The sequence below is a fragment of the Takifugu flavidus genome, unplaced genomic scaffold (assembly GCF_003711565.1).
Source record: "Takifugu flavidus isolate HTHZ2018 unplaced genomic scaffold, ASM371156v2 ctg1108, whole genome shotgun sequence".
Taxonomy (NCBI): domain Eukaryota; kingdom Metazoa; phylum Chordata; class Actinopteri; order Tetraodontiformes; family Tetraodontidae; genus Takifugu; species Takifugu flavidus.
In genome coordinates this window covers 1-7,545 of record NW_026621873.1, presented here as the reverse complement: position 1 = coordinate 7,545, position 7,545 = coordinate 1, and the positions used below count along the sequence as shown (strand labels likewise).

Genomic DNA, 7,545 nt, shown 5'->3' with positions numbered 1-7,545 from the left:
CTGGCCACCAGGCTCTCTATTTGCACAGTCAACATCTTCTGTCTCAAGCATTTTGCTTTTATTGGAACTTTTCACATTTTTCTTATACTAAATATTCTTGTTGCAATATAATATCTTGCTTTTCTTTCAAGCTTGAAGAAAGTCGCTTTGACTACTTTTCGTCATCCACAGGTCTTTGACCTCTGACATGGTGGCTTTAAATTCCAAACAAAACACAAGCGGTCAGATGTGAATATGCCAGAAAATCCAGATTTGGAGCTGTTTGTTGAAAGCTGCCTTGTTTATAGATGACTTTCAGGAATGATAGTGAGAGTGTCGGACGAGACCGTTCATCATCATCATTATCATTATTATCAAAAACACAGGAGCTCACCAGGACTCAAACTTCTCTTCTCCAGACATAAGAGCCTGAGAGCAATGTTAATTAAATCAGACTATACTTTCAAGGGTCATTTCTTTAGTTTATAATTGAGAAATTGGTTTCTTAAAAGTTTGGTCTCTCTGCCCATGATGATGAGCTGAGATGTTTTCCTTCACAGCAGAAAACTGGTGGGAAGATTCTATTTCTTCACCACTGTTGATGACTGTTCAGAGTTTCATGGAGACTTTGATGAAGGAGACATGAGCTGAGTGGTCAGCATGCTTAAAAGAGAAAAAAAGAAATGTTTTATGTTCTCTTAACACTGCTCTCAAATCACCACTGGTGAGTGGGCTTTAAAATAATGTGGTTTCAGTGCTAGCAGAGTCTGGCAACATCTTGTACGAATTCCAGAGATCTTTGGAGCAGTGTGAAACTACAGCTCTTCATTTGTACCATGACCAAGGGGGTCAGCAGCAGCAGCAGGTGGTCTTGTTTTGTACTGGATATCTTTATTTAAACTCAGAAGTTCTGATAAAAATGTTTAAAACAAGGATGTTCAATATCAGCTTTTAGCAGAGCTGCTATTTTCCATCTTTACGAGATGTTGATGACTTCCACCTTAACTCTGAGCAAAGGTCTGATCAGCTTCATCTGCGAGGATGTCAAGGAGCTGTAGAGACCTGTCCACTCCGTTGTGTTTACCTGTCTGAGAAGCTCTCCTCTAAACTTTTATCGACACCAATTGGTGATCTCTTTTTGTGGCGATAGCTGCAGACAAGAGTACAGGAGCTGTTTGACTGGTCTTTAACACAGATCCTGACACACAAACCACAACTCAACTGTCATCATAAGGGATGGCAATGGACCCATAAAACTAGGCAACTTACAAGTTATTGTTGGACAAAACCTGCTTTTGGGAACACTCAGTGAGCAGGGTTAATATCAGTCCTTTCACACTACTCGGTTTGTCTGTTTGGACCCATGGCAAACCATAAAGCAAGAGGATATACAAGAAGATGGAATGGTGGTGGTCTTGGGACTCTTTCTAATGGGCAAATCCCCAACTAAATAAAGAAAAAACTTTGGAGAAAATCCAGAGACAACACGAGTGTGCTTATATTTATTTATGCATCTTTCCTTGTTCATCGCTCAGCTTGCTTCTTGATTGGCTACATTTTGTTTTACTTCACAATTGCTGGGGACGTGACTCTATTGAACCAGTTTCGTTTTCACAATTGTAGGCCCCAGTCTTTTTTGTAAGCCTATTATCGAGACAAATTCACTCTTAACGCACCTCAGAGCAAAGAATAATCTTATATGACATAAAATGTCAGGAAGGGGGACAATGGCGACAGAAAACGCCCCAATATCCTTCTGTTTGTACCCACAGCTTTTAAGAATGTGGCAAAAAGACATTATATCCACAAATGACTAGAGCACTCTTCTGTCTTTGGCCGGTTAGCTCAGATGGTTAGAGCGTGGTGCTAATAACGCCAAGGTCATGGGTTCAAACCCCATACTGGCCACCATGGCTCACTATTTGCACAGTCAACATCTTCTGTCTCAAGCATTTTGCTTTTATTGGAACTTTTCACATTTTTCTTATACTAAATATTCTTGTTGCAATATATATCTTGCTTTTCTTTCAAGCTTGAAGAAAGTCGCTTTGACTACTTTTCGTCATCCACAGGTCTTTGACCTCTGACATGGTGGCTTTAAATTCCAAACAAAACACAAGCGGTCAGATGTGAATATGCCAGAAAATCCAGATTTGGAGCTGTTTGAAAGCTGCCTTGTTTATAGATGACTTTCAGGAATGATAGTGAGAGTGTCGGACGAGACCGTTCATCATCATCATTATCATTATTATCAAAAACACAGGAGCTCACCAGGACTCAAACTTCTCTTCTCCAGACATAAGAGCCTGAGAGCAATGTTAATTAAATCAGACTATACTTTCAAGGGTCATTTCTTTAGTTTATAATTGAGAAATTGGTTTCTTAAAAGTTTGGTCTCTCTGCCCATGATGATGAGCTGAGATGTTTTCCTTCACAGCAGAAAACTGGTGGGAAGATTCTATTTCTTCACCACTGTTGATGACTGTTCAGAGTTTCATGGAGACTTTGATGAAGGAGACATGAGCTGAGTGGTCAGCATGCTTAAAAGAGAAAAAAAGAAATGTTTTATGTCTTCTCTTAACACTGCTCTCAAATCACCACTGGTGAGTGGGCTTTAAAATAATGTGGTTTCAGTGCTAGCAGAGTCTGGCAACATCTTGTACGAATTCCAGAGATCTTTGGAGCAGTGTGAAACTACAGCTCTTCATTTGTACCATGACCAAGGGGGTCAGCAGCAGCAGCAGGTGGTCTTGTTTTGTACTGGATATCTTTATTTAAACTCAGAAGTTCTGATAAAAATGTTTAAAACAAGGATGTTCAATATCAGCTTTTAGCAGAGCTGCTATTTTCCATCTTTACGAGATGTTGATGACTTCCACCTTAACTCTGAGCAAAGGTCTGATCAGCTTCATCTGCGAGGATGTCAAGGAGCTGTAGAGACCTGTCCACTCCGTTGTGTTTACCTGTCTGAGAAGCTCTCCTCTAAACTTTTATCGACACCAATTGGTGATCTCTTTTTGTGGCGATAGCTGCAGACAAGAGTACAGGAGCTGTTTGACTGGTCTTTAACACAGATCCTGACACACAAACCACAACTCAACTGTCATCATAAGGGATGGCAATGGACCCATAAAACTAGGCAACTTACAAGTTATTGTTGGACAAAACCTGCTTTTGGGAACACTCAGTGAGCAGGGTTAATATCAGTCCTTTCACACTACTCGGTTTGTCTGTTTGGACCCATGGCAAACCATAAAGCAAGAGGATATACAAGAAGATGGAATGGTGGTGGTCTTGGGACTCTTTCTAATGGGCAAATCCCCAACTAAATAAAGAAAAAACTTTGGAGAAAATCCAGAGACAACACGAGTGTGCTTATATTTATTTATGCATCTTTCCTTGTTCATCGCTCAGCTTGCTTCTTGATTGGCTACATTTTGTTTTCCTTCACAATTGCTGGGGACGTGACTCTATATTGAACCAGTTTCGTTTTCACAATTGTAGGCCCCAGTCTTTTTTGTAAGCCTATTATCGAGACAAATTCACTCTTAACGCACCTCAGAGCAAAGAATAATCTTATATGACATAAAATGTCAGGAAGGGGGACAATGGCGACAGAAAACGCCCCAATATCCTTCTGTTTGTACCCACAGCTTTTAAGAATGTGGCAAAAAGACATTATATCCACAAATGACTAGAGCACTCTTCTGTCTTTGGCCGGTTAGCTCAGATGGTTAGAGCGTGGTGCTAATAACGCCAAGGTCATGGGTTCAAACCCCATACTGGCCACGAAGGCTCTCTATTTGCACAGTCAACATCTTCTGTCTCAAGCATTTTGCTTTTATTGGAACTTTTCACATTTTTCTTATACTAAATATTCTTGTTGCAATATAATATCTTGCTTTTCTTTCAAGCTTGAAGAAAGTCGCTTTGACTACTTTTCGTCATCCACAGGTCTTTGACCTCTGACATGGTGGCTTTAAATTCCAAACAAAACACAAGCGGTCAGATGTGAATATGCCAGAAAATCCAGATTTGGAGCTGTGTTAAAGCTGCCTTGTTTATAGATGACTTTCAGGAATGATAGTGAGAGTGTCGGACGAGACCGTTCATCATCATCATTATCATTATTATCAAAAACACAGGAGCTCACCAGGACTCAAACTTCTCTTCTCCAGACATAAGAGCCTGAGAGCAATGTTAATTAAATCAGACTATACTTTCAAGGGTCATTTCTTTAGTTTATAATTGAGAAATTGGTTTCTTAAAAGTTTGGTCTCTCTGCCCATGATGATGAGCTGAGATGTTTTCCTTCACAGCAGAAAACTGGTGGGAAGATTCTATTTCTTCACCACTGTTGATGACTGTTCAGAGTTTCATGGAGACTTTGATGAAGGAGACATGAGCTGAGTGGTCAGCATGCTTAAAAGAGAAAAAAAAGAAATGTTTTATGTCTTCTCTTAACACTGCTCTCAAATCACCACTGGTGAGTGGGCTTTAAAATAATGTGGTTTCAGTGCTAGCAGAGTCTGGCAACATCTTGTACGAATTCCAGAGATCTTTGGAGCAGTGTGAAACTACAGCTCTTCATTTGTACCATGACCAAGGGGGTCAGCAGCAGCAGCAGGTGGTCTTGTTTTGTACTGGATATCTTTATTTAAACTCAGAAGTTCTGATAAAAATGTTTAAAACAAGGATGTTCAATATCAGCTTTTAGCAGAGCTGCTATTTTCCATCTTTACGAGATGTTGATGACTTCCACCTTAACTCTGAGCAAAGGTCTGATCAGCTTCATCTGCGAGGATGTCAAGGAGCTGTAGAGACCTGTCCACTCCGTTGTGTTTACCTGTCTGAGAAGCTCTCCTCTAAACTTTTATCGACACCAATTGGTGATCTCTTTTTGTGGCGATAGCTGCAGACAAGAGTACAGGAGCTGTTTTGACTGGTCTTTAACACAGATCCTGACACACAAACCACAACTCAACTGTCATCATAAGGGATGGCAATGGACCCATAAAACTAGGCAACTTACAAGTTATTGTTGGACAAAACCTGCTTTTGGGAACACTCAGTGAGCAGGGTTAATATCAGTCCTTTCACACTACTCGGTTTGTCTGTTTGGACCCATGGCAAACCATAAAGCAAGAGGATATACAAGAAGATGGAATGGTGGTGGTCTTGGGACTCTTTCTAATGGGCAAATCCCCAACTAAATAAAGAAAAAACTTTGGAGAAAATCCAGAGACAACACGAGTGTGCTTATATTTATTTATGCATCTTTCCTTGTTCATCGCTCAGCTTGCTTCTTGATTGGCTACATTTTGTTTACTTCACAATTGCTGGGACGTGACTCTATTGAACCAGTTTCGTTTTCACAATTGTAGGCCCCAGTCTTTTTTGTAAGCCTATTATCGAGACAAATTCACTCTTAACGCACCTCAGAGCAAAGAATAATCTTATATGACATAAAATGTCAGGAAGGGGGACAATGGCGACAGAAAACGCCCCAATATCCTTCTGTTTGTACCCACAGCTTTTAAGAATGTGGCAAAAAGACATTATATCCACAAATGACTAGAGCACTCTTCTGTCTTTGGCCGGTTAGCTCAGATGGTTAGAGCGTGGTGCTAATAACGCCAAGGTCATGGGTTCAAAACCCATACTGGCCACCAGGCTCTCTATTTGCACAGTCAACATCTTCTGTCTCAAGCATTTTGCTTTTATTGGAACTTTTCACACATTTTCTTATACTAAATATTCTTGTTGCAATATAATATCTTGCTTTTCTTTCAAGCTTGAAGAAAGTCGCTTTGACTACTTTTCGTCATCCACAGGTCTTTGACCTCTGACATGGTGGCTTTAAATTCCAAACAAAACACAAGCGGTCAGATGTGAATATGCCAGAAAATTTTCATCCAGATTTGGAGCTGTGTTAAAGCTGCCTTGTTTATAGATGACTTTCAGGAATGATAGTGAGAGTGTCGGACGAGACCGTTCATCATCATCATTATCATTATTATCAAAAACACAGGAGCTCACCAGGACTCAAACTTCTCTTCTCCAGACATAAGAGCCTGAGAGCAATTAATTAAATCAGACTATACTTTCAAGGGTCATTTCTTTAGTTTATAATTGAGAAATTGGTTTCTTAAAAGTTTGGTCTCTCTGCCCATGATGATGAGCTGAGATGTTTTCCTTCACAGCAGAAAACTGGTGGGAAGATTCTATTTCTTCACCACTGTTGATGACTGTTCAGAGTTTCATGGAGACTTTGATGAAGGAGACATGAGCTGAGTGGTCAGCATGCTTAAAAGAGAAAAAAAAGAATGTTTTATGTCTTCTCTTAACACTGCTCTCAAATCACCACTGGTGAGTGGGCTTTAAAATAATGTGGTTTCAGTGCTAGCAGAGTCTGGCAACATCTTGTACGAATTCCAGAGATCTTTGGAGCAGTGTGAAACTACAGCTCTTCATTTGTACCATGACCAAGGGGGTCAGCAGCAGCAGCAGGTGGTCTTGTTTTGTACTGGATATCTTTATTTAAACTCAGAAGTTCTGATAAAAATGTTTAAAACAAGGATGTTCAATATCAGCTTTTAGCAGAGCTGCTATTTTCCATCTTTACGAGATGTTGATGACTTCCACCTTAACTCTGAGCAAAGGTCTGATCAGCTTCATCTGCGAGGATGTCAAGGAGCTGTAGAGACCTGTCCACTCCGTTGTGTTTACCTGTCTGAGAAGCTCTCCTCTAAACTTTTATCGACACCAATTGGTGATCTCTTTTTGTGGCGATAGCTGCAGACAAGAGTACAGGAGCTGTTTGACTGGTCTTTAACACAGATCCTGACACACAAACCACAACTCAACTGTCATCATAAGGGATGGCAATGGACCCATAAAACTAGGCAACTTACAAGTTATTGTTGGACAAAACCTGCTTTTGGGAACACTCAGTGAGCAGGGTTAATATCAGTCCTTTCACACTACTCGGTTTGTCTGTTTGGACCCATGGCAAACCATAAAGCAAGAGGATATACAAGAAGATGGAATGGTGGTGGTCTTGGGACTCTTTCTAATGGGCAAATCCCCAACTAAATAAAGAAAAAACTTTGGAGAAAATCCAGAGACAACACGAGTGTGCTTATATTTATTTATGCATCTTTCCTTGTTCATCGCTCAGCTTGCTTCTTGATTGGCTACATTTTGTTTTCCTTCACAATTGCTGGGGACGTGACTCTATTGAACCAGTTTCGTTTTCACAATTGTAGGCCCCAGTCTTTTTTGTAAGCCTATTATCGAGACAAATTCACTCTTAACGCACCTCAGAGCAAAGAATAATCTTATATGACATAAAATGTCAGGAAGGGGGACAATGGCGACAGAAAACGCCCCAATATCCTTCTGTTTGTACCCACAGCTTTTAAGAATGTGGCAAAAAGACATTATATCCACAAATGACTAGAGCACTCTTCTGTCTTTGGCGGGTTAGCTCAGATGGTTAGAGCGTGGTGCTAATAACGCCAAGGTCATGGGTTCAAACCCCATACTGGCCACCATGGCTCACTA

General features: G+C 40.5%; 8 non-coding genes across 8 annotated transcripts; all 8 read left to right on the top strand.

Annotated features, from left to right (window-relative positions):
* Positions 1–430: 430 nt before the first annotated feature.
* LOC130519705 (small nucleolar RNA U3) lies at positions 431–635 on the top strand. The gene has a single exon (XR_008948438.1). It is a non-coding gene; the product is annotated as a small nucleolar RNA U3 (small nucleolar RNA).
* Positions 636–1,813: 1,178 nt separating this feature from the next.
* Positions 1,814–1,887, top strand: trnai-aau (transfer RNA isoleucine (anticodon AAU)). Its single transcript has one exon. It is a non-coding gene; the product is annotated as a tRNA-Ile (tRNA).
* Positions 1,888–2,307: 420 nt separating this feature from the next.
* On the top strand, positions 2,308–2,512 carry LOC130519704 (small nucleolar RNA U3). Its single transcript, XR_008948437.1, has one exon. It is a non-coding gene; the product is annotated as a small nucleolar RNA U3 (small nucleolar RNA).
* Positions 2,513–3,694: 1,182 nt separating this feature from the next.
* Positions 3,695–3,768, top strand: trnai-aau (transfer RNA isoleucine (anticodon AAU)). Its single transcript has one exon. It is a non-coding gene; the product is annotated as a tRNA-Ile (tRNA).
* A 421-nt stretch (positions 3,769–4,189) lies between these two features.
* LOC130519703 (small nucleolar RNA U3) lies at positions 4,190–4,394 on the top strand. The gene has a single exon (XR_008948436.1). It is a non-coding gene; the product is annotated as a small nucleolar RNA U3 (small nucleolar RNA).
* Positions 4,395–5,574: 1,180 nt separating this feature from the next.
* On the top strand, positions 5,575–5,648 carry trnai-aau (transfer RNA isoleucine (anticodon AAU)). Its single transcript has one exon. It is a non-coding gene; the product is annotated as a tRNA-Ile (tRNA).
* A 425-nt stretch (positions 5,649–6,073) lies between these two features.
* On the top strand, positions 6,074–6,278 carry LOC130519702 (small nucleolar RNA U3). Its single transcript, XR_008948435.1, has one exon. It is a non-coding gene; the product is annotated as a small nucleolar RNA U3 (small nucleolar RNA).
* A 1,180-nt stretch (positions 6,279–7,458) lies between these two features.
* Positions 7,459–7,532, top strand: trnai-aau (transfer RNA isoleucine (anticodon AAU)). The gene has a single exon. It is a non-coding gene; the product is annotated as a tRNA-Ile (tRNA).
* Positions 7,533–7,545: the final 13 nt, after the last annotated feature.